The 27,891-nt window shown below is 44.4% G+C and overlaps 1 protein-coding gene across 3 annotated transcripts in view; it reads right to left on the bottom strand.

The window, feature by feature from the left end:
• LOC120895746 (PE-PGRS family protein PE_PGRS16-like) overlaps nt 1-25,482 on the bottom strand; it is a 71,090-nt gene extending 45,608 nt beyond the window's left edge. Inside the window, exons 1-3 of one of the 3 annotated variants that reach the window (XM_040299334.1) lie at nt 25,246-25,482; nt 24,344-24,414; nt 23,104-23,174 (exon numbers count right to left, since the gene is read on the bottom strand). The gene's annotated coding sequence lies outside the window, so the exon portion shown is untranslated. Of the gene's footprint in view, nt 1-23,103; nt 23,870-24,343; nt 24,415-25,245 lie in introns of those variants that run through there. The other 2 variants (XM_040299333.1, XM_040299335.1) reach the window with 2 other exon arrangements.
• Nucleotides 25,483-27,891: the final 2,409 nt, after the last annotated feature.

The raw sequence follows: 27,891 nt of genomic DNA, 5'->3' as shown, positions 1-27,891 counted from the left end.
ATGTTCTGCCCAGTCTAGTGGTACAGCCCTGTCCACTCATGAGCGACGAACGTTCTTCGACGAACGAGCTCCCCGATACGGCCGAATGTGTTTCTTTCAATTCTTATTCAGCCGTACCGGCGAACTCGTTCGACGAGAAACATTTGTCGCTCATGAGTGGACAGGGTTGTACCACTAGGTTGGCCACCCGCTGCGCAAAGCGACGGAAGAAATCAAGGCGTTCAGAGAATTTTATCATGCCTCCCGCTGCGCAAATTCGAGCAGTTTTCTGCGTAGTTTTTTGCGTCGTTTTGTGTCAAAAAATACGCAAAAAATACGCTAGACTTCAGCCAAAACTACGATAGCCAGCGTATTTATTGCATTATTATATTTAGGTGCGGAACGAGCGCCATCTGTTGAAGGAATGGATGAACTATTTCAGACGGTGGAGCAAAAAAAAACGGCCGAAAAATTCAAAAATATTGGCGCCCATTCCTTCTCCTCCTCCTCTTCCTCTAACTCCCTTCCCCTCCCTGCCTTGCCTTATTAACATATGTTTAATCACCCCAAACATTTAAATCATCACGCAGTGCTTTTAATTTTTTTTTTGAATACATTTCTACAGCGCTACAACCGAGCGCTCCATAGCTGGATGCAACACTCCATAGCTGTTTTGCACACTTCTCCTAAGTGTTTGACAGATTACCCTATATGCATGCAAACCTCTATAGCAACGTTGCAAACATCCGCTTACCATTTCAAACATTCCACCGAGTGGATCAAGTAGTCCATTATATGATTCTAAACCCTGTAAGGTAGCGGAAATCGATCGTGCGTGTACGCGCGTTCGGGGGTGCGTTCTCGCGTACGCGCGTGCATGCGTGCCTGCGCGTGTGTGTGTGTGCGTGCGGGAACCCCAAAACTGTTTGATTCTGATGCGTGCATTGTCACCGGCTGCGTCTACACACTCCATGCATTCTCAGAAAACGCACTGTACGCCGCCCGGTCGATTACCGCTACCTAGGAGACAATACAACCATTTAATTGGCACCACCATCTTTGCGACCGGTTCTGCTGTTGGGGGTATTAAAACGACAAACGATCGAAGCAAACGTGCATGTGATATGTTACACATTTCTTTCCAATTCCGCTAGCGGACGCAAGTGGAAACAAAACTTGAATTGAATTTATACAAAAGAGAATTCTGGTGGATCCCTACGATCATCTTTCCGGGGGCCTTTGTCGCTAATACTTGTAGACATACGGCATATCAAAGACTAGAGATCATCGGTGACCGCCTAGTCCGCCTACCGTTAGATCCACCGCTGGTTCATGACGGTTTTTTTTTTATGGTGGAGGTGCATCCTTCTATACTATATCTATACGGTTCTATAGATATAGTATAGATCTATACTTCTATACGGTTTTCTAATTTTTCATCTAGAGGGCTATGAAATGAGTGAAAATGAGCGTCGCGGCGAACGTTCCCAGGACCGAACTACTTTGCCGGTACGGCTGAATTCTTATTTAGAATTTTATATGTTTAACTTCTGTTGCCTAAAACTATTCAAAGAACACATACATTTGGGTGGAAAAATGCAGAAATTATTTACAAAAGATAATCCGTAATACAAAAAAGATGAGTTTATAATTATCATAACATGAAGTTGTATAAAATTGTATAGAAATATAGAAACATAGGAAAACAACATAGTAACTTTTCTCTTAATAAATTTTCCAAGCCCCGACAAATTCCAGCCGGTCTTTGTCACGTATCTGTATGAAATTCTTGTCATTTCACAATGCAGTAAGGTAAAAAGAAAAGCTTCATCCGCATCTAAACTCGAAAAGCTCAGTAACAGTGCCACGTTCCCTTTTGTTTCACACACACACACACACACACACACACACACACACACACACACACACACACACACACACACACACACACACACACACACACACACACACACACACACACACACACACACACACACACACACACACACACACACACACACACACACACACACACACACACACACACACACACACACACACACACACACACACACACGCACACACACACACACACACACACACACACACACAAACACATACACACACACACACACATACACACACACACACACACCAGCTCCCAGCTATTTACACGCATAAACAGAAGTTTGTCGAAAGTTGTTTTACAGTTTCTGTCTGGGGGGGGAGGAAGGGAGTCAGAAATTCAAGAAGAGGACAAGCGGCCGTCTTGTTCGTCGCACTTTGACCCCGGAGAGTGAGCGGCACCGGTGGAATGTAATAAATTTTCTGCTGCATGCGACCTGTCCTAGTAGGAAGCCTCATGAACTCAAAGACCCACGAACAGAGTTGATTAGATGGAGCGAGCAAAGAAAAGCGAACAAAGAATAAGCAAAGTCGTGGACAACGAGAGTCACAAAAAAAAGTTGATTTACGATAAGATACAGGTACCATGGACCTGTCGCTTCCTATTTCTCCGTTTTCTGTCCCAGCTTTGCTTTGCTGTCATCACCCGTGGCCCACAGACACACACCTAACCTAGCCGAGTAGGCCTTTAGGACAAATGCGAACGGAATGGAAAAATTTGCAACCCTCACAAGGAGTTCCGTCGCTGGTTCCGTCTTTGCTTCCCATTCCCCCCCTCCACTCCTGCTCACTCAAGCGAAACCCCCAAAGCGGTTGTCAAAGTTTGCGTCCAACTTTACAACGATCTGACGATGGGACGCAATGCTTTATCGAAATTAGTATCTCTCTCTCTCCACAAGGCACGGGAGCACACCGTGCCGGGTTTTTAAGGTTTGGTCGGGCCGCACGGATTGGCACACTACGGGGTGGTGTGTTACGTCTGTGTGTCTCGCTGTCTGACAGAACCCTACCCAGCATCTCATGCTCCTCCCTTCGCGCAGGGAGCTTATTCCGCATTTTAAACACATGAAAGAACAAAAATAATAAACAACTAACCAACTCACTACCACACAAAAACACACACACGCGTGAGCGTGTCCCCCGGAATGGGGGTTGTCTTTTAAATCCCTTTTCTTCGAGACACATCGAAAGAGTGGGCTTTTGGGAAGGACAAAAAAAACACACGTGCTGCTGCCGCCTTCGAGGAGGAGCAGAAACCTTTTTCGGGACGGACGGACGATGTTTGTCGGCTTTCGTAAAAGATTCCGGCCCGTCGTAAAACACATATCTTTCAAGAAACATTCTCGAGAGCGATAAAATTTTATGCCAAAATGGGTTTTTTTTCGGAAGCATGGATGCGTGGCAATGTGTGAAGCGCCTTTGGGAGGATGTCCCTCTTGGGCTTTGTATCCCTAGGACGGGAAGCATTACTGGTTGGGTGGGTTGTTTTTGGTTTGGTAAGTGTTGTTGATTTTAGTTAAAATATAGTTTGAAAATTAATTCCCTCCCTGTGTTCAGTTTTCAATGTAAATCAACGCATCAGTACTGGTTCACTGATAAACAGACCATGTGCTAAACCGATCCATAGGACACACTTACTAGTGATGGCCGGGTCGACCCGAACCTATCGGGTCGGAGCCATCCGTAAGCGACCCGGAGTCGTTCAGGTCGACCCGAAAGATACAAGTAGGTTTAGTGGGTGCAACGACTCCGGTAGGTGCGAGAAAGCATAAGCGACTCCGACCCGTTGGTGCAACGAGTTCGGGTTGGGTCGGGCCACAGTAGGTTCAGTTTGACCCGAGGGTGCAGCGAGTTCGGGTCGACCCGATAGATCAGTAGGTGCGAGAAAGCATAAGCGACTCCGACCCGTTGGTGCGGCGAGTACGGGTCGGGTCGGGTCATATTGAACCTATCTTGATCCGACCCGACCCGAACTCGCTGCACCAACGGGTCAGAGTCGCTTATGCTTTCTCGCACCTACTCATCAGTCAGGTCGACCCGAACTCGCTGCACCAACGGGTCGGAATGAACCCCCTTTGGCCCGACCCGACGCGAACTCGGAGCACCAGCTGGTCCGAGTCGCTTTTGCTTTCATGCACCTACTCATCAGTCGAGTCGACCCGAACTCGCTGCACCAACGGGTCAAACTGAACCTACCGTGGCCCGACCCGACCCGAACTCGCAGCACCCACGGGTCGGAGTCGCTTATGCTTTCTCGCACCTACTGATATTTCGGGTCGACCCGAACTCGTTACACCCGCGGGTTGGATTTGATTCCGCCTCCGACCTTGCGCACCCGCTGCACCCACGGATCGGAATCGATTCCGGTTGGCTCGCACCCGACTCCGGGTCGGGTTGTGAAATGAATCGTATGGCCCAACACTAACACTTACCCATCCATTGAAGGGTAACAAACACGCACACACAGAGACATGTGGGAATCAACATTATGTTTCAAAATTTACTATAATCAGCTTTCTAGCCGTCCGGAGGCTATCGTGAGCAAGCAAGCTTTCGACCGCTTTCCTTGTGAACAACCATTCAACCATACGCAGCTCCAGACCAGAAAGAAACGGTCCGCACAGACCCGTTCCCCCAAGAGACCAAAGGACGATGGGATCGATACAAAAGATGAACCCATAAATGTCAACTTTTATTGTGCGCCTTTCGATTAGGGTGTTCGGGTCACCGGGACCGTCCTGTCCGGGGTCAGAAAACTTAGTTGTTTTTTGTTTGGAGAGTTGGGAAAAAGGGCAAAACCAAAAGAAAAGAAAACTCTCTCCCGCTCTATTCCAAGAATTGCAATAGAGCAACTACAACGGCAGCCAACAACCCCTTCAACCTCGGTTTCAACCTCCGTACAATTGGCGTAATAAAATTATGGAACCAAACTTGTCCACTTGTGCCGTGTGCCCTGCCCGTGCAGCGAAAAAAGGTGCAGCTTTAAAGCAAAAAGACTCCGACGGAACTAAAGCTCCAATTGGCAGGCAGGCAAGGCCTGAACCAATATTATTGTTTGCCGAAGGAGGAAGCAAAAAAAAACTTGCTGCATTCTTGCACAAATCAAACAAACGGGCAGGGAAGGGAGGGAGACCAGAAAGAGGGAAATGATTTACTATTTCGAACCGACGAAATGGTTGATTATTAGTGCGACGACTTTGTTATTGTTTTGCGGCGGAGGAAGTCCTTTACGGCCATTACGGCGGTCCTAGCCGCCGCTTTGTGTCGGAATGTCTGAGAACGGTTCCGCACTAACTATCTGCACATTTTGTGGGGCCAATTCCGTGTTTCGCCCCTCCCCCTCCCTCTCGTGAAGCGGGGGTAGCGTGATTGTGGGCTAGAATGTTGCATTAATTATTTGTGTTATTTCAGTTGTGGAAAATAATAACACACGTGTCGAGGCGTCGTGCTTCGTTCGTGCTGTCAGTGTGATGGGCGCTCCTGCTCTCTCTATCTTTCTCTCTCTCTCTCTTTCGCCGTCTGTTAAAGCACGTCCGTAAAGCAGATAAGACGATTATGAGCTCGGAAAGTCCGACCAGAGCACACGCGCGGGCTTGGCGAAGCTTTCTGCAAAACTTTCCCGTTCCGTTCCACCGGTGGACCCCTGCCCCCTGGGGGTGGGGGTTTGAAAACTCGCCCCATTATGAGGATCTGGGATCCTCATATAGATGGGAGATGCTTCGCTGCAAATCACGCTAGAGGGAGCCATCGGTGCAATGGTTGGGCGGTGGTACTAATGGCACACCGTAAAGAACGGTGTCGGGTCCGGTCCCGGCGGCCACGGGTACACGGGACGGAAAGGTTCTGCAAAAGAACGTACGAAACTTCTTCGGATCGGAGTATGAGTAGAGTCAAGTTTAATTTGATTCCAGTGCTGCTTGATGGCGGGTGCAAGAAGCACCTTCGCCTGTCCTGTCCCTCCCCCATCACGGGGATGTTGTGTAGTTGTTGGAACTTTTTTATTCCACCCTCCGTATGCCTACCTTGCCTCTTCCCTTCTCCAAATGAATAGGTCGTTAGGGAAGGTTGCTTAGGGGCAGCGCCAACTATAGGCGATACACATGGGTAACGGGGTCGGGTTTTTTTTTCTGTCGGGGACGCACTGAGTAGGCGAAGGAAATGTAATAACAACGGAACACACACACTTTTATGGTAGCGAATTAAAACCAGCAGCATTAAAAGTCAGCAGCCATCAGATAAGCGAAAGGAAATAAGTCCGTTGATTCCCAGTTGACTCCAGTTAGGTTGCTTGTGAAGAAAATGAAAGGAACTGCGCAGGGAAGGTTACAGAACTGCGGTTTGTTGAACTGCGAATCGAAACCAGTGTTCATGAATTTTGTCTAAACATTAAGCAACATGAAACGGGGTTCTAAAAAAAGGTTGACATCGTAAATGAATCACAACAACGCTTGGTAATGATACAACATTCAAACGCGTATGCAATGTTTAAAGTGCAGTTTTGAACATTGCCACCTTCGCATAGATTATGTATGTACATACTTAGGTAGGCAGCAGAGGGTTAAGCAGCCGCCAAGAAAAAAACCCCGCTCACTGAAACGTAACTTTGCCACATATGGATCATAAATTTCATACTCTTCATGGTGGGATCGTGAATTACGATCGTAAAAAAGGGTGTTGTTTATAGCGAACCGCCAATATAGAAGCGGCAAGCGATGATTGAGTGGAAAACTTCACGACACTCACGGTGAAGATGTGAAGTGTGTGTGTGTGTGTGTGTGTGTGTGTGTTTTGCTGGAATGATATTTTAACAACTCCAATGCGAATGCGTTGAGATTATTAGAAGCATGGGGTAAGTTGGGCAATTTGCAGGATTTATGGTGTGCGTTAAACGTGTCTAGCAATTCACTGGCAATGAATCATTTGATAGGGGGTATATCATATCGATGAAAATAATATCGGAATTTACAAGATTCTGTTACAAGGTTTTAGTATAGAGCTTCATGAGACTTTGTATACAGTGCGGTAATGTAAATGGTTGAAATGGACAATGTTTTACTGTCAACGATTAAGAAAAAGTTACTGATTATGATTCGATTTGAAATAGAGTCTTACAGGGATTTCAGAGGTTGTCAAAATTTTGCGACACTTTCTCGAGTCTTTCTTACGTGAAATGAACTTGGACATTGGACATTCCAATATGATTCCGTTCGATAAGATGTAGGCCCAAACTTTTACATCAAATGGCGCAGCTTTAGTGTATTGCAGTTGAAAAGATGAGTTAGATACTAAGAAGATCTATATAAATTGCAAATACTGGTGATTTTAAGCTTAAATTAAACTGAAGCCCTTTTAAATCGTATGATTTCGCCCCAAAATATTATAATGAATCATTCAATATTGAGCTTCTCATCCAAAGCAGCAAAATTGAGCCTCCAAGTACAAGCTAATATTCTAAAAATTTCTATCCCGCGTGACAACTTTTCCCGAGCCAGCGAAAAGTTTAACCTAGCTGGAGACGTGACCACAAAATTGGAAAAACCCTGGAAACTCTCAGCCTGCTACCGTTGGCGTTGTCATAATTTGATCCGCAGGCATGGTAACCGGCTAAAGTATGGCACGCCTCTAAGCAGTCACCTTTTGTACAAAGGAGATGCTCGAAAAGTTAACCGAATTCAGCACCTCCAGCACTCCGTTCGATGAGGTTAATCCTTGCGGGTTGCGAGGTTGTTGCCACACAAAAGTTGTGTTCCTTTTCAACGCCTCCGGTTACCTTCGGTGAAAAGTTTTACCACGTGGCAAAATTAACTCATCTTGGTGCGGCCGTGTTAGACTAGGCAGAACGTTTCCAACAAGTGAGAAGGAAAGTGTCTCCTAAGTGGTATTGGTTCGAAAGTTTGTTCTATTTATAACGGGGGTTGTTTTATGAAAGAAAATTGGAAGATGAAAAGTTTTATTGGCGAGTTGAAAGTGGTTCCCGGCGCTGGACCTTGGGGCGCTCTTAATTACAACGATTAATAGACTGATGAAAAATGAGACAAGACGGTCGTGTTTGCGTCTGCAAACATTGGAGATGATGAATGGTTTCCGCTAATTGATTTATTTAATTAACAAACTGGTTTGATGCAATGCTTCCCTTTTTCCATTCACCGCTGGAATTGTTTATGGTGAGGCAATATTTTAATATTTTACTGCGACCTTACCGATTTAAACCGACGCAAAACTCAATAGAAACCCACTCACACTTGTATATCGTTAATTTTGAAAAGATGCATGCTTTATGATAACAATAAACACACGGGTTTATCGCTTAATAAGTGTGGCATAAGTCGTTTAAAAGAGAATACGAGCAATTGTTATGCTTCGTCTCCGTGCGAAATATGACAAAAATATATATTGTGCTAATAAAACGGGAGAAGAGGCAGAGACTGAAAAAAAAGACTGCCACAAAACAACAAACCCTTTTTACGACCACCGACAACACACCGATGGCGCACATTGTTCGGTCGCAATTTGTATCTCCCCGGAGTACCCGAAAACTAGGACCGGTCGGTCGGTTGGTTGGTCGTTTTATGGTTGCAGTTTTAAAACTAACGAGAGCAAAAGAGCAGATTTCAGCCGGGCGGCGACGGTTAACAGCGAGACCGACCCCGGAAGCGGCCACAGGCCCAGATACAAAATGGATTTGCTATGCGTGCGTGCGGGGCAAGACTCACTTTGGCTAATTTTATGGGCATTCGTCCATTTTGCTAATGAATCTACTACCGATGGCTTTGTCCTGTGTTCGTGCGTGTGTGTGTGTGCGCAGGGACATTGGAATGTAGGCTCCAGCGTGGGAATATTGCGTGCATGTTCATTAAATTGAATGCTATTTATGACGGTAAGCGGTAAGCTGGTTCCTCCATCGGGACTATCGACAAACAGAAAACGATGCAAATGGATGGGTTTCGGAAATCCTATTTCGTTTCATACGGAAAAAGGTTTTTCCTTCACATTATTTGGCTAGAATATGTAAACTAGTTTTAAAGAGAAACTTAATGTTACTGTTTTGAAAAGTTGTATGTTTGATCGCTTCCATAAAATAAATCGAAGCGTCTGCGGCTACACGCGACCTTCATGCAAACGACCTTAATTCTCGGAAAACATCGTCGGCTCGTGCCAATTGAGAAGATTATACTGATGATTGGGAGCAAGCCGGCTAAAAGTAAGCAACTATCATCAGTTGGAGCTTTACACACGAGTTCAGTCTATCCTACCACTTTAACACCATCGTTCTCTCTCTCTTACTCTCGCTCTTTCTTGCTTACGTCCCCACAATCGACCAATCTGCCTCGGCCGTGCGCTGGTGGTTGGAGCAGGATTTTTAAGCTCATTTTCATATTTATCAATTTATGCTCACGAACCGCGCGTACACGTGTGGAGCATGGGCGCAAAACTGGGCCGAAGATTACGGCCGAAGATTCGTTTAAATCCCGGCAACACAACAGTGCAACCGCCCACCAAGCACAGCACACAGCCAATGCAAAGCGAAGGGAACAACTACTGTCTGCGTAAGCGTAATAACGAAGCGGTCGTAACACGAGCGCGCCGCAAATCTCTTGCGCCAGCACTAGTCGTGTCGTGCGGTGCAGGGGAAAAGATTTAGATGGCAATTTGAATAATTGAAATTATGAGAAAATAACGACAAGCTTCCAGTTCGCGTTCGACTCGAGCGTCAACAGCGAGCCTCAGCGAGCAACGCTTGACGCGAACGCGAACTGGTTCTGTTGTGTTCGTTTGCGATTGAGGCCGAAATTGACTTGAAATTTGAGCCTGAAATGCGACATGCTCACATTCCAATCGTGCACAAGCTGGGCCAAATCTGCGCAAAATGTCCCCCGAAAGAAAACCCACGTGGTGGTGGTGGTGGTGATGGTGGTTTTTCGCGCGCGATGGAAACGCCTGGTACACCGGGCACCGGGTTGCTATGGTGAAACTTATTACGCGCTCGACTTATGGAGGCGCACTGTGCTGCTGGTGATGAAGTCGCAAATTCCAATCTCAATCATGCCACTCCCTTTAATGCTGAGTGACAGTTTGGAAGGAAGATGGTACAATTTATTTTAACGCTACGGCGTTCTGCAAGTGACAGCGGTTTTGGGGACGGACAAAATGATTCATTCTTACTGGTTGGATGGTGAGTGTCCGCGGGCTCGTTGATGGGAGGACGATGGGGGTCAGAGAGTTGGTGGATGTTTTAAAGCTGACGATGATACGTACCTAATGGAGGGAAAGATAAGAAAGAAAAATTGATGAAAAATACGGCCATAAATTTAATTTTTCATTAAATCTGTGTCATCCATCGTTAATTTAATTAATATGTTGCTGTTGTATTTTGTATGAAATAATTCAATAATTCAGCAAATAGTTGAATGTTTGGGCCAATCACTCCTACGCTCCTTCTCTTCAAAATTACCATGAAAATTTGCGTAAGCAAGCGTTAAATCAATCCATTCTTTTCCACCATCTCAACCAACAAATGTCCCACCCCCAAAACAAAAGAACAAAACACGCGTGACAACCATGCGCCCGTGCCGCACCACAGCATAAAATTGACAATTACGCGCGCGAGAGCGCCGCCCGTAGAAGGATTTTTTGAAACCATGCTACCAATTTCACAGTATTTACGATTATTGTGCCGCCATCACCACCACCACCATCGCTGGGCGCAACAAAACCGGCACCATAACCTCAGCAAATTCACCGCAATAAAGTGGTACGAATCTCGTTGTTGCCGCGGGGTTTTTGCCGCGCACGCACCACGCGACACATGATCCGTGGCATAATTTCCTACGCATTCATTGTCGTTGTCGTCCACGCGGAACTGGTACCGTAGAAAGAAAGAGAGACAGAGAGAGTGCGTGTGCCTTCACGTTCAAATTCGGCACTCGGCGCTAGTGTTTATACGGCCGTGCACGTAATGTCGACAGCGATCCATCTTTATTTGCATGTTTGCGCTGTAAATTTAGAGGCATAGCACACACACACACACGCACACACCACGTCACTTCCTCAGCGACCTTCCCGTACTGTTGAGATCCTTCTCCGACCGTTATCGTATGCCTCTGCTCCGGAAGATGGCGAATAAGGATCGAAATAAAACAAAACAAAATAAAAAAATTACAACCATACGGCCCGTTTCCATGGGCTATCCTCGTTCTCCAGCGTGCGCGCATTTGTGTGCGGAAAGCAGTGTGTTGCGTGAAAAACAGCAACGCGTGGAATGCGTAATAACAAAACCAAATATGCATTATTACGATGCTGATTTTGTGTGTCGGGGAATATTTGTCGTTGTTGCTGCCGGAAAATGTAAACGATAAACCATCCAAATTCTCATGGGAGGAGAGCATTTGAATGGGTATGTGAGCGTGTGTGTGTGTACTGAAAACAAATCCATTCTAGCGTTCAGTTTAACCTTTTCTTTTACGCAAACGGTGACGTCTTGGCGTCAAAAGGCAAACGCGCAACCGTTATGATCGTCATCATCGGGCCGGTTGCCAGCCCTCGCACTCGGAAGCCCTTGCGATGATCTTTTATTAGTGGCCGCCATGAAAAATGTATCTCGCACATCGTTCCGCAGCGTGGCGTAGAGCGTGTGGCACTATAAAAACCGAGGGACCCCTCCCGCGCATCGTGCGCTTGTATCTTACCCGTGGGGGATGATTGGCTCACATACCCACACAAAGATACACCAGGAAGGGTTGCCAGGGGTTTCACGTACATTTGGCGTTGTGTTTAGTAGATCGAACGCGCGCGCACGGGCTAGATTCGGACCGAAATTGAGATTAAATTGGGTGGTGGATTATGAAATGCTAGAGTAAATAAAAACACTGCTTTCCCAGGAAACGGAACGAACAAGCAAGTGTGTGAAATGTGCATCCACTCTTTGGACATCATTTGAATGAGGGAATGTGAGCGTGTGTGTGTTTAGTAGAAACGGCATTGATCGCTAGGCAAACGCGTATATGCAATAAGCGCTGACGGATTAAACGACGACTGCAGCTGTTCAAGCAAGGCACTTTTGAAAGGAAAACCGATTTTATAGGTCATTTTGAAGTTCATATTTGACATCAAATTTTGTGAAATGTTTCATGTATGAGGAATTACGAAAGCAAAGACGACGGTTTATAATTTCAAGCAAAATAAAAATTCATCAAATTGCTCTTTTTTAAATCATAACCCCCCCATGGAAAGAAACATTTAATTTCCCACCAATTTGCTTCCTTTTTGTGCCGAACTCCACATTTCGTCCCCACTGTGCAAAGATGGAAAAGATTTTCATTTTCCAATAAAATCACTCATCATTAATCAAAATTAAGGCAACCGCCGCTACCGGAGGGTTCCCCACCGCCCAAAGTCATAATGACGAGAAAATTGGAATTTTCCGTTTCTTCGTTTTCGACTGTTTTTTTTTTTTGGGGTTGCTGCCCGTGTACACTGCGGTAAAAAATCAAACGTACCTGCACCAACATTAAATCACCCACCACTACCACCAGCATCAAGCAGAAAACAGGGAGGATGAAATTGAATGATCCTCTCAACAAGCAAAAAAACGCGCAAAATCCACCAAACTCGTAGGTGCCAATAATGAAACGCAACGATTATGAGCGCTCTTGATAATGGTGTGAAAAGATTAATGAATCACTTTACGCCATCGCCCGATAGCAAACAGCGAAAGGGAGAGCTTCCCCTCCTCGGTGGGGAAATGATTTCATAAACTTCCGGATATCTTTACCGGTCGCGTTTCCCTTAGTTTTTGTTTGCTCTTTTCCGGGTTTCACCACAATGCCCCCCCCCCCCCTGGCGGGGCAATGTTTGCAATTCCACTTTGGCTTTCGAGGGGTCGAGCGATCACACGACAGGATGGATCAGGGCAGTGGTTTTTGATGTTTGTTGTCTGAGCGTTCGGGCCGGGAGCAAAGGTCGGAACGAATTATGACGCCACGCGTACGTTCCCGCATTGCTAAATTATGCACACATACACCACACAACCACACAGGACATATTGGCCTGTGCGGACGAAAGTTCAGGACACTCTTGGGGTTCCTGTAATATGACGCAACGCTTCAAATCATCCCCGACTTCCCTGGCGTTACGATGGATGCGTTACGTCAGGATATTCATTCTCGTGTCCACCTGGGGAGCAACCGTCCAACGTCCAAAGCACGGTGGAGAGATAAACCAAACAAAAAATGTAAATGTGAGTGAGAAAAAAGAAGGAACAAAGTCAAAACCTCCACACGGAACGGGAGTAAATCAAGGCTAAATTTAACAACTAACATCAACATTATTCCACGGGATATGTTTAGCAGGACACCACCATCACCACCATCACCATCGGGACCGTAAATAAAAACGAACCGTGGTCGTGGTGTTTGGGCGCAACTGGGAAAGAAAGAAACAAAGCAAATCCAAGCAAGCCGTACCACCACCATCACCATATCAACGGTCACACTGAATAAAACATGAATTGGCTTCGGAGTGGAATGGAGTGAAGTGGTGCTGTGCTCAACATGGTAACCCTGGAGCAGTCAGAGTCGAAAGCCACTGGTTACCCACCGAGCAGGAACGCATCAGATCAGTGTGATCCTGTCCGTTACAACGCGGTGACATTATTTTATGCTTTTAACGTACAAAAAAGAAAACACACATCAAGCGAAGAAGCGAACCAACAAAACCAGCTCCCCCACAGAGCTTACCATGTGACAAACTGTTGCCTTCCAAACACCATTTCGGCATGGAGGCATGGAACGACTCTTTCCACGCTTCACGCCGTGTTGTTCTACCGGCAAAGCGCAGCGCAGTGTTTGTACGGAAATAAAGAGAAAAAACCCACCGCACGCCCACGTTTGCGCGTGACGCATGTCAACCGACAATTGCCATTAATTAACGATGATCTTCTTCATTTGGCTCGTCCCGGAACCCATCGTACGTACGTAAGAGGAGTGGTGTTGGCGTTTTTTTTTGTGTGTTTTGAGCGAGTGCCCGTGCCTCGCCTTGTGCAAGTGGAGACGTGGCCACGAAAGGAAAGCGATCGTTCCTTCCAAATGATGGAATGTTTACATCATTAGTTCTGTTTGATTGTTTGTGGTGGCGCTCACCACCACCACGCAGCTGCATACGGGCCAGACAGTTTGGGATCGAGCGTTTCGTTCTTTGCGGTGAGTTTTTTTCTTCTTCTGTGTTGGTGGGTCATTTGTTGGTCCACTCCTCTACCCCGGATGCGTGTGTTTGTCCAGTAGGAAAATTATGTACACTTTCCCAACGCGTTTGGGTTGGAAGTGGTTGATTTTGCTTCTCAGCGCTTCCAGTCTGCATGATTCATTTGTTTCCTCCTCCGGTAGCAAACATACACACATGTACACACAAAAACCTCGGGAGTCCGCCCCATGTGTGATGAGGCGATGTAAACAGCAAACTGTCGGCGGGCGAACGGACAGGAAACCTTAGCAGAACGATTTGTTAGCTTAACCTTAGCCAAACCTCAAACTGAACGGCATGCGTTTGTTTGACTTTGTTGAACCAATTTTTTCTTGTTGTTTTGCTACTGCTGTTGCTTCCCTTTGCGCGTTGAATGAACACACTCAGCCCGTGGTGTGGGTTGGAGAAATTGTGGGAAAAAGTTTTGCTCTTTTCGAATTTCACTTCACACAGTGTGTGCCAAGGTTTGGTCCACCTTTTGTAGGCAGCATGACACGAATTATTTGGCAACCAAGGACAACTTTTTGCTGGGATGTTGGGATTTGTTGGGAGTTTACTTCTCATTTTTCCTCTGTCCTCTGTACCGCAGACTACAAAGACATCAAACAAATGATTTGTGTGTGTGTCGGGTGGTTGTGGTGAGTGTGTCAATCTTGATGCTGGGATGGTTTGTCCGATGAGGTAAGCGATATGTTTGGCGTTGGGTTGTTTGAGTTTAATTGTTAAATAAAACTGGGATTTTGTTACGGCCGTGGCTGCCGCAGATTATTACATTGCAAAAAAGAGGACATTGCTATCCAATGGAAGGGAATGGATTGTGGGTGGTTGTTAGTATTGCTGTGATCATTGTCAAAGTGTACTGATGTACCAGGCAACATATGAATAATTGAATTTATTACAATATGCCTTACAGAGTTTAATTCTCAAGTAACACAGAATTTTTCAGGGGTTCTCATAATTGTAGGACATATACTTGACTCTTTCTGATTAGAAGTGAACTTCATTTCATAGAAATTGGACTCTATGGTACCCTATTTGGACAGGTTACTATTGGAAAATACTTATTGGATTCGTTCAACAAGGGTGTTATAGAGTCCCTTTACATTAAGTTCATATCACTTATGACAGAGTCAATAAAGTGTCTTATAGCTTTGAGCACTCCAGGAAAACCCTGTAAAGAGAAAAATGTCCGAAAAGATATCAGATTTGGACACAACGAAAGACCATCGTAAGGTAGTTTGTGATGAGAGATTTCCTCAATTCTAAAATACATTGTCTAATAACTAAACTTATACATTTTTCATTACAACTAAAGCAGTCTGAAGGCTACTTTAACCATTTCCTGTATCTCCAATTAATTTCTAATCAATAGCTTTATCGTTGCAGAGCTTAAAATGTCATTCAGAGTAGTCAAGTCACCTACCCTGTAGCTAAAAAGCGTACACAATCAATAATTCAGCTTCCGCTTTTCAGTGTCAACCGAAAGTCATCCGAAGGACAAGCGCAAATAAAATGAAACAATAAATATTAACATCCGTCTGGTTGGTCGTACTGTGTGATACCAGTTGGAATGATGATGATGATTGGACGTGTAATTGAGCAGCTACCTTTCCTGCTTCCCACCACTCATTCAATTGTGTATCGCTCACGGACTCGATCGCCGATCAGCTCAGCAGACAGAAGTATGTGAAAATAATAATGCTTCTCGAAGGCCTCCCTGCCCCCGGCCGAAATGTCAGCCTACTGGAACTGGAGCTAGAAAAGGCTACATTATAGAGATTGTGATATGCCATGATATGTGTCATAAATTAGATGGATGATGAATGGCTCACCGGTGGGAGTGTTTCCATTCTAATGACACGCCGTATGGTAATAAAATTGCGCAAAAATCGAGCGGGAGAGTGTTAGCGCTGCTCATCATGCGCTGCTGGGAATGCATTGAAAACAACAACAAAATATGGAAAACCGTGCCCGAGAATTGCAAACATTGTGTCTCATATTTCACCCGGTGTTTATAATACATTTCATACCTCTAAGCATCTCGCTACACTTTATTTGACACATTTCATCACATTTTGTGCACAGAGACTAGCGGGAATGGGAAAAAAAGAAAACTCTAGCAGGAGATATTTCACCAGCCCGGGCAAAACGCAAATGGTGAGCTATTTTGAGGATGCTTATAGTATCATAAATATGATTCATGTGTCACCCGGTTCAGCTGCGTCCGGTTTAGAGTTCGGGAATGGGGGAAACAACTTAACGGCCCTAAAGGAGGCCCAGTGCTGTAAACATACGCATTAGCACGTAACACGCTGGAAATCGAAATGGAATGCTGTTGCCTGCTAATAGAGTGAAATTGGAGAGCTCTGATGCTGTTACAACGTCAAAGAAAGGGTTGATAAAACATGATTAAGAAAGCATTAGAACATGAGTTCTATTTCTACACTACTGCCTGTCATTTTGTCTTCAAGTTTACATTGAATCGCCTTACAGATTACGAGAAACTCAATCAATCCACTAATCAAATAATGCTACATTACAGGGGTAATCATTGAATGTTCATCTCTACCGCAAACGGTTGATAAGCCGCTGGGTCTGTTTTCCCAAGGGCAAACATAGCGCTGAGCGCAAACAAAATCTCCCGAGATAGCAATGAATTCCATTCGGCGAACGAGCTAATCGCTTAGAATAAATAGCTACACACTCTAGCCAGTGCCACAAATCCGACCATTGGAGAAGACGAACTGATGCGATTAGCCAGAGATTAAGACAAATGCAGCCCAGCCCAGCGTCTCTATCAAACCACGCAATGGTGGTAATGACAGCTGTCAACAGCGATTGTTGATACACAAACACATTTAATACCCGTAACCGGGAAATTTCAGCCCCATGATGGGCCGTTGCCGTGCGACGGAACGACGCATACTACTACACCACTGAAAAGCGGTACAGAATGGGTCTTCTCCCATCGATTGAGTTCGTTGCCCATTTCCATTCGTTTTAAATGTGGACACTACCCAGTTCCGGGACTGTGCACCTTTGCCAAAAAGGGAACAAACACACACCGGCTCACCGGTGGGAAGCGTAAACCGTGAGCCCATCTCGGACAACGAACTCTTGTTCGGACGACCCTGAAGTGGAAAGGAAAAGAATTGGAGTAAGAGATGTTGGATCAACAGAAGGAAGCTGAAAAAGAGGGAGAAGAATTACAGCGTAGCGTACAGAAAAATCAATATGTCGCTTGGAGACACAAATTCCGGTGCTCGTCTCTGGCAGAGGCAGATTGGTTGCAATGTTTGCGTATCGTAAAACACAGAAAAGGAAACAGACAGGCGCGCTCAAGCTCAAGGAATGAAATTTCAAGTTCAAACATCTGCTTATTTTGTGTGTTTTTATTGCTGTTTTTCGTTTGCTTTTCAGGGTAGGAAGGAAAATGTTGACGCAGTATGTGTATTAATTATTTGCACGCTTGGTTTTGGTCGCACCCAGGGACGTGGCCGGCATAAACGGCATGGCACACAGCAGCAGTGCTGAGGAGTGGACAACATGTGGCACTATTTTTATTTTTAGATGTTCATGTGTCACTTTTGCTCGAACAGAACCACAGCTCGTCAGCTCGGCCAACGATTTCCGACCACCGTGTGGGAGTGATGAACATGAATGTGAGAATGCTGTGTCAAACAAATGATGAAGAATGTTTTAACATGTTTTGAGTTTTGATTGACATAGTCACTGGATATGAAAGGAACAACAAATTTTTATACGTCTTGTCTAAATTGTTAGGTTTTGTTCAATATTTTCAGATTCAGATATTCTATAAAACATCTTCTAAACTCACAGCATCATCACAAACCAAACATTTTCTCAGTTAAAGATCCTCTGCTCTGAAAACCACACCACAACGCATTTAGCATTCACGAAACGTTTAGCATACAATTAGCGCGGAGAGTCGAGTCGGTTGAATGACTTCAGCTTTCCAGCCTTGACAGAGCGCTGAATTATTGCCAAGGCGTCATCACATAATGACCCAACACACGAAGCCACGTGAGACAGCGCGTTGTACTAGACTGGTTGCAAGCGCAATTAATTCTAGCTCGTTGTAATCACCACAAGCATCACCCTTTCAAGCCACAAGTTTCTCAAGCCACAGCGGAGTCACGAGTGAACAGCGAATGCCTCAGACAAGCGGATGACCGAACGGCTTCGAAATGTTAGGCATTGTTCGTACAAAGAAGATAATAGAGTTGTACAAAGAAACGATTTCGATGGTGTACAGACAGCTCTGCCTTACAGTTTGAGTTATTATTAAACATAAATAATCCACCCTACTTCGCGTAACCGATTTGCACAAGATTATTTAATTGACTACAAACATTAGGATACTTCTACGACGACAGCGGACCACGCGCCCGGCCCCGTTTTCCAAGTGCTATAAAGCATTCCCAGACAAACAAGAAACCACCACCCTGGTGGTCCTGGTTGCCTCTCTTTGATCACTCGCACATCAGCATCATCACTCGACAAATATAAACATTTAAACACCTGCATAATGCACTTAAAGCAACCAGCCAAGCATCCAAACAGCATCGCTCGAGCCACAGCGCAAACACTTCTCACGTTTACTGAAACCCGGGTGGGACGTACCGAAACTCTGCTGCTCTCCCACAGTGCTGTGGTTGTGCTTTTTGCCCCGAAAAGTAAAGTTTCCCCCAGCCCCAGTCACACGGACACGGACGACTGCCACTGTTAGGTACGTGGTTTCGTTCTGCTGCTACTGCTGCTAGTGCTGCTGCTAGTGCTCATAAAAAGGTGCATCAAATATGCATGCATCTACACACCCGGATGGGGTGAGGGGACACGGTTTCTGGTGAGGAATCTTGCGCCGGTTTTCTTGCGACACTCTCGGAAGCAGGTGTTTGCTGGTGTACCATGCAGAGCAGAGTTTCCACCGAGCAGGGCTTTTTTGTGAGCTGTTTAGAGTTTTGGTCAATGGAAGATAGACAAACGACAACAAAAAACGCTAAGCTAATGAAAGCGTTAGACAAAAAGGGGCATTTAGTTAGATGGAAATGGTTCCAGTATACTTTTACCTAAATGCTTCACCTTTAGATACATGTTCGAGTATGCTTTTAGTACTGTTTCAGGTTCAAAATTAGCCATTTAAATATTTTAAAGTGAAATTGATAGTAACAATATTCCTTCCGATATTGTGAAGTAAATATCAGAATTATAAAGCTGTATAACAGGCACAATTTTCTAACTTATGTATTTCTGTGCCAAAAGCGTTTTACGAATCATTAAAATGCAAATACTTATTAAACAGTTTCCCACGATTTTCCAATCGGTACAAATTTATTTACTGTCGCACTGAAGAGTAAACAATCCCCCCTCTCCCAAAATCGTATGCAATGTCGATCTAATTTTACTCTCGCTGCATCATCATTCCCATCTGCTTCCCGCTTATGAGTGATCAACTTTTCAACCCACATACACTCTCTCTCCCACTGGGGCTGTTTACGCTTATGCAGTAGCTCCGCCAGAACTAATCGAATTAGAAACACGTGGCAAGTTTATAATCCAGTTTTATATGCAACCTGGATGGTGGGGAACGTGTAATAGGAAACAAGAGAGAGAGAGAGAGTGAAAAGGGCGCTTTTTTCCATACCGATCGGCATGAAATTATGACGCTCGAGTCCGGCAAGATGGGAGGGTTAGTTTTGTTGCCACCCACTCTGTTGAGGTGGATGAGGCAGTAAACGGGCGGTAAAACATAACCGTAGTTCATGGTGTTAATTTCGAGGTTACCCATGCCGCATAGGGGCACCCGCCCACCGAGCGAACCGTTTGATGATTACTCATTTAAGCCCATAATCCACTAATTGGTATATTAAACAAATAAATTAAAATGGCTGCCCACGGGGAAGGTGCTTTTGTTTGGCTGGACAAGAAAATATGAAATAATTATTCGCTAGCGGGCTGCAGACGAAGCACAGCGAACCGCGGGAGTATAATGGGGGGAGTTATAATTAATTAAATTAAAGTCATACGTATGCAAGTTGTTATAAAAAAGCTAAATATACTAAAAATACTTATAACACACAAGGGATATTTTGCAAAATTACTTCATTCTGGTTGCAAGCATTGACAAGCGTTCGATTGAAATATATCAGAACAAAACAAGCGTTCGTTACACCCCCGAGCAATTCAAACCATACGATCATTCGATCGCGGCGTTCGATGACGTAAACCCATTATTGCAATGCACCATTTTCATTGAGTGATTCATTGCTGCCAGCCCTTCTGCTTATCTTGTTGGCAATAAAGTTTTCCGTTCATTCGGCCCTGTTCCGTTCATTCGCTGCGCGGTTGTGGTTTTTGGGGTTTTCTAAACTTTCCTGGCTAATCACTTTTTGACAGTTTGGTTGAGGCCTTACCGTTCGCACAATTCGCGCGTGAAACCTGGGCCAAAACTTGTTCCGGGCCCACAGAGCGTACACGGGCGTGGGGGGGGGGGTGAACGTCGAAACGTTGGTGGTGATGGTGGGGCCACCCAAACAACGGCTGCTCGATGACTCCCCAACCGATGATGGATACAAACAACACCCAAACAAACACCGCACAAACCATTTTCGCGCACTCCCAAAATTGCGGCCCCAACGTTTTTTTTCTTCTGTGCGCTCGCTCTCTCGGTCCGTCTCTCTTTGAAGACCGTTTCGATTTCAAAGGTGGTAGAATAGGGGATGATGACGATGATGATGATGATGACGGAGGTGGTGGAGGGAATGCTTTTACGTCGATCGCCGATTCAGATTTAATGGCGTGCGGGAGGAGTGCCTGAGGGAGAATCCGGTTAGGGAGGTGGGCCTTACGGAAGGTTACCGGAGCTTCGAGCGCATCAGGCCGTAAATGGAATACATGGCATGGTGGGGGCAAAGCAAGAGACAACGGCAACGCGCAAAAAAAAAACATAAAACGCCATCTCCATCACCAACACTCAATACACACGCACACTAACAAACACAGAGCGCGAGCCAAGAAACGAGCGATTCATTCGGATGGAACCTAGCGGCTAAAAGTAGCAGTAATGCACAAATCTCGTATAAACCCTTCGTTGTCATTTCATCGTTGTGAAGGCAAATAAGTCTTAACCAAGTATCCAAAATACAAAATTAGATGATTGTAACAATTATATGTAATACAATTGTGCGAACAATGTGTGAGCGTTATTAGCTTGGATTTTTTAAATGTGTTTTTAGTTGCTCGCTTGTCTTTTGTGGCAATCATAATTTTACTTTATTTCCTTATTTTTTTAAAACGTAAGTGTCACTTCAAACGCTTCATTATCTTTTTACTATCTTTTTACTACTTAATATTCATTATCTTTTTACTATCATTAAAATTAAAATGAACGTTGAATGTACCATTGAACGTTTTTACGATATGAAAGGATTGGAAGAACTTCTGTCAAACAATTTCTATGTCAAAAATCTCAGCCTAAATCAGTGAACCTTTCGTGCTCGATCAGGTTAGTTAATTTCTGTTTATAAATATTCTGTTTAAGTACAAATATATTGTCGATACATTTTTCAATATTATTTTTACTAAAATATTAAATGTCAAAAAATGTTAAAACTATTTAAACTATGTTTTACAACACTCGGAAAACGAAAAATAGGACAATATTTAGTTATTTCATTGTCGAATTCAACGAAATCTATGACGACAAAGAAACTGTCAATTAGGCATTAAAATTTTGGAAAATATTAGTTCTTTGAGTTACAAAAAAAAGATGAGGCTTTTGCTTAGGGAAGCTCTCATTTCATAAGTAACATTACACTTGACAGATATAATGACAGATATATATTCTAATCAGACAAACAGAATTTTCGGCAAATTCATCCATTAATTTCAGTCTCTGCCTTGTCCATCTTATACAAAGATTTTTTAAACGACTACAACAATTAAGAGGCAATGAGAGACTCAAAGGATCCAAAATCTATAAAAATAACACAAACAGTAATAATATGATGCATGAACAATTTCACATCAACATAAACTATCACCATTGACGTAGCAAAGAAGCTGATACACCTCCAAGGGTTAGTAGCTCCTAACCATCAACATCTCGCCTCAGCAATGATTACGGCTCGAGCATGATCAAACGACCGATCGACATTCAATACGGTGTGCGTAGAGTGGTGGTGTTGGTGCCCTCACGCACAGCACAGCGCACTGAATCGTATCGGTGTTGGTGTACCACGGAGCCCGTTTGTTGATAACCTCGAGTGCTTTTTCGTACTGCCGTACTGCCGCGGGCCATCGCAAGACAATTATGGGACCGACGGCGGTAACTTCTACGACATTCTCGATTTACCGACCCCGAACAAGCGATAGGATGGAATGCGATTTATTACAAAATTGTTTTTTTTGCTCTCTCTGTATCTATGTTTCTGTGATAGTCGTCCTCTTTGCAGATATCAGCGTGAAGAGAGAACTGTCGCGCACAGTACGGTGAGCAGGTGTAGAGCGCTAGATAAGCGCGATGACGTGTGGGGTGGTAGCATATCGTAACCGACGACAGGATGTTTGTCTCGGTGTATTTTCACACTGCCAAAAAGGATGCAAATCAAACTCACATTAAGGGCAAAGCCCGACGAGCAAAACAGACACGTGCACCGGGGAAGCGCAGACAAATGGAAAGTGAGAACACTAAAAACAGACCAACATCTGCACGCCAGAGATTATGCGGAACTTTCCACTGTAGGTGATGGCGAAACTCATTTGACTTGGTGTAGGATAGTAGTAGATTATTTTAAAGTTTAAAAACTTTTTACTCAAAATGATTCAATGTAGAAGTATGCGTGTTATGATAAAAATAATTCTTTTGGTAACTGTAGCGTGTTTAGTATGACTAAAAATCTAGAAGAACAACTTTCGTGAGTAGCTTAAATATTATTAATTTAAAACGACTGCTCGGCTTACCTTAATGTTCAAAGTTGTTTATATATTTTTTCAGCTATACACACACTCCAAAACGCTTACTTCTGATGCAGCTGTGACAGAAACGAAAACGAAACAGAACAAAAATGGTAACAATTGTAACTCCCTTGTATTCCTCGTGATTGCTACAAAAGAAGTGTGCGTCCGATTGTATTCACTGCAGCTTCATCGCTTCATATTCCACTTGTTTGTAATTTCTTTCATTGGCGCACAATACGGCATCAGCAACAAATAGCCTGCATAGTTGGGCCAACCTTCATTCCCGTTCGCAACTTGCGACTTGGCTTCTGCTTGCTTATTTATTTACACCGGTGTCGCGAACTCACACAATCACAACAACATCAATTCCCATTGTGTGCTGGAACACACAATTCAATGCCAATAAATGCTCACAATCATGCACACGCACTTCATTGCTCACACACAGCCTTTCACACATACACTCACGCACACACACATACACACACTAGTGCAGAGTACACAACGTCTAATAAATCATAAAGCCGTGACCGGGGTGGTGGGGGTGCAAAGTTCCGAAAGTTTCGCCCCACCAAAACGTACCACACGATCACAAATGTCGAAGGAATTCAGTGTGTGTCCTCGCGGGCACAATGCACGCGTGCTATTATTTTCCTCCACAGTTACCGGAAGCGTGACGCTTCCTTCCGGTGCACGCGGTTTCCTTCGTTCGCCCGTTTGTGCGGGTTTTGTGAGAAAACAATCAAGGACGGCTTGAGTGGCTACGGTGGCCTCTCGACCGACCGTTGTGTCACGATGCGCGATGACGTGTGGGGTGGTAGCATATCGTAACCGACGACAGGATGTTTGTCTCGGTGTATTTTCACACTGCCAAAAAGGATGCAAATCAAACTCACATTAAGGGCAAAGCCCGACGAGCAAAACAGACACGTGCACCGGGGAAGCGCAGACAAATGGAAAGTGAGAACACTAAAAAACAGACCAACATCTGCACGCCAGAGATTATGCGGAACTTTCCACTGTAGGTGATGGCGAAACTCATTTGACTTGGTGTAGGATAGTAGTAGATTATTTTAAAGTTTAAAAACTTTTTACTCAAAATGATTCAATGTAGAAGTATGCGTGTTATGATAAAAATAATTCTTTTGGTAACTGTAGCGTGTTTAGTATGACTAAAAATCTAGAAGAACAACTTTCGTGAGTAGCTTAAATATTATTAATTTAAAACGACTGCTCGGCTTACCTTAATGTTCAAAGTTGTTTATATATTTTTTCAGCTATACACACACTCCAAAACGCTTACTTCTGATGCAGCTGTGACAGAAACGAAAACGAAACAGAACAAAAATGGTAACAATTGTAACTCCCTTGTATTCCTCGTGATTGCTACAAAAGAAGTGTGCGTCCGATTGTATTCACTGCAGCTTCATCGCTTCATATTCCACTTGTTTGTAATTTCTTTCATTGGCGCACAATACGGCATCAGCAACAAATAGCCTGCATAGTTGGGCCAACCTTCATTCCCGTTCGCAACTTGCGACTTGGCTTCTGCTTGCTTATTTATTTACACCGGTGTCGCGAACTCACACAATCACAACAACATCAATTCCCATTGTGTGCTGGAACACACAATTCAATGCCAATAAATGCTCACAATCATGCACACGCACTTCATTGCTCACACACAGCCTTTCACACATACACTCACGCACACACACATACACACACTAGTGCAGAGTACACAACGTCTAATAAATCATAAAGCCGTGACCGGGGTGGTGGGGGTGCAAAGTTCCGAAAGTTTCGCCCCACCAAAACGTACCACACGATCACAAATGTCGAAGGAATTCAGTGTGTGTCCTCGCGGGCACAATGCACGCGTGCTATTATTTTCCTCCACAGTTACCGGAAGCGTGACGCTTCCTTCCGGTGCACGCGGTTTCCTTCGTTCGCCCGTTTGTGCGGGTTTTGTGAGAAAACAATCAAGGACGGCTTGAGTGGCTACGGTGGCCTCTCGACCGACCGTTGTGTCACATCTGGCATTCGAATCCTCCCATAAAAGGCACTGACTGCTCTGTACTGACTGGACTGACTGTACACAGAAAGAAGTGGCTTTTTTCCTACATAAAACGGTTTAAAAATCACCTGGATTCTGTCACCCTGCTTTTGTACGCAGGAAACACTTGTTTACAGGTTGTAATTAAATGCAAAGCTAATTAGATGGCCCACCGAAACACACACCTTTGCCACACTGATGGGTTAGCGACGCCAAGACGGTCTACGCTACAACACACACCGAAAAGCGAAACGCTTCGCTACGTAAAGCACACACCTTCACAGACACGGCCGTACGGGACGACGCGCAGAGATGCACTAAGTGTAACCACTAGCGACGCAATTTCGGTCGGTCGGTCCGGTTTTGTGTGCGTTCGTGCTCGGTTGCCTCGATTGGCAGTGTACACACTGGGGTTGTAATGTACACGGAGCATTTTTGAAATAAGGGTTGACGGGTGTTTTGACGTGTAAGAATTGAATAATTAATTAGAAGAACTAAATGATATAATTATGAAGCATAATTATGCTTTAACAGTTTCTTAAGTAGTTTAAAAAAATATGGTATGAGAATGAATGAATGAGAAAAAAATGTTTTACATTTTATTTACACTTCTGGACCAAAAATCCTTTAAATGTTAATTTAATAGTGAATAGGATTGGCAAATACAAAATTATTTTTGGAATACTTAGTTCTTTCCTTAGATGCTAATTAAACACTCAAACCTTTTCAGAATTTTCCATTTAAAATATTTGTTTTCTCATTTTAAGATTACGTTGTTATTTCTAGTTTTTATAGATCATTCTAGAAGTTGTACAGTAAATTTAATTTAAAAAAAACGGCAAAATTATCATAGAAAACGGTTTTAATCCGAATCATCTAATGCAGTCGGTATTCAGCCAATCGGTCTCGTACGCGAATGCTTTCCCGACGTTGTTCCGATTGCCGAACCGGTTCTCTCGCTCATGGCATTGCGCTCGTGCGGGTGCGTGAGAAGCACAATACCGCACGCCAGCAAACCGGAGAGAGCCACGTTTGGCGGGGAAATCGCTACAGCACGCTCTCGTGACCGGAGACCGAAACGCTAACGATGGGCCCACCACTTTAAGTAGCTTCATATCGTTCAGAAGCCCTCTCGTAACGCATCTTGAGATGATTGATTGGTGAACCGGACAGAGTCGATTTTTCATCCCCTATTCCCCATTTCACCCGTCACGTCCTCCTTCCGTCTCCTTCCGTAGGTTTAAATGCTTTGCATCCTGGCCGGGGCGCTCGCGATCTTCATTCCCCCACACGAATGGATGAAGCGTTCTAGCCAGCGATAGTCCAAAAATTCACTCTAATGATGTAAATGAAGTATCAAAGTTTTGGCGTAAGCCACCACACCATCGACCCGGCCTACCTCATGGGATAAACCCGACGCGTACGGTTGTGTATGCTGCTAGCGAAGAAGTGTAAGGGTGGAAGGAAAACTTCCTCCACTCCCTTCGAACCAAGGACATGGGGGTTTACCCGACGCTTTATTCACGTCACTCTCAACCACATCTTCGCACTTTCTCCACCCAGAGTGCTTTCCCATCCAGTAGAAGGATATGCTGTGTGTGTGTGCTAAAGCCAAAGTTTCCCTCCCACAGGGTAAATGTAAGTAAATGTGCTTTGGATGATCGGTTTTCGATATGCCTTGCATCGATACACGAAAAGGAGAATGTGGTAACGCTGGGAAAAAGTTTAGCGTGCCAGCGATAGTTTCTCGGAATGATATTTATTCAATTCGAGTCCATTAATGACGAATGGGGACGAGTTATCATTAATAAAAGTTTGCTCTCCACATTAGGGTGTGGTGTGCGCTGTGCTGGATGTTTGTCTTGCTGCTGGGTGCTCGTTTTCCGTGGAATTTGGGGGTTTGGGAAGGATTAGGAGGAATCTTGATCAGGAAAGCAAATGCTGTGGGGTCGGAAGGTTACGATATTTGCTTTTGCGTTTTGTTAGATCTTTTCGCCATTAGAAGTTTCGTACACATGTTTGCTGCTGGCTATTTGTTGGCCACAGAGATGATAAAAGCATTGGCGACTTGTTAGCAAGTATTCGCGCAGCGGGAAGAAGTTGAAGCAGAGAATAATTGGGTTACAACTATAAATAATTTAATGGTGTAACTTTTATAAGAACTAAGATCATAAATATTTGCAGTAATTCTATGGGATCTTGGATGTTTTTTAATGAGTTGTAAGAAAACGATCGGTTGTGATACAGATTGCATACATTTAGGAGTATTTTCTTGTTCATAGCGGAACTAACGCTGGTTTAGTATTTAAAATTTAAATATCTCAGGCCACCAACACATTTTAATTATTTCGATAACGTTTCGGGTCGACTTATTCAGTATAAAAAGAAATACTAAACTGACTCTACAACAGTCAAATTGACTCGCAAAGTAAAATCATTATTTCACCCGATTTTATTCGCACCATCTGCGAACCTTTGAACTTTTCGCCTATCATGCCTTTAAAACTTCAAAATTATTTCATCACTTGCCGAGCTCGGGTTGAAATGAAATCAAAGACAAACATAAACATATCATCACCCATGTGCCACCACCCGACGGGATCCCGTTTTGGAAGCATCCTGCGGGTATTAAAAGGATCGTTTCTTCCCCCTCGGGACGATAACGGCAATTGAAAATGGAGCATACTCATTACAGCATCCGCTGAGAGCGACGAAAACGCACGAAAGCACACAAG

This window comes from Anopheles arabiensis, chromosome 2 (assembly GCF_016920715.1).
Source record: "Anopheles arabiensis isolate DONGOLA chromosome 2, AaraD3, whole genome shotgun sequence".
NCBI classification, from domain to species: domain Eukaryota; kingdom Metazoa; phylum Arthropoda; class Insecta; order Diptera; family Culicidae; genus Anopheles; species Anopheles arabiensis.
The sequence above is the reverse complement of the archived record's forward strand: the minus strand, read 5'-3'. Positions and strand labels throughout refer to the sequence as shown.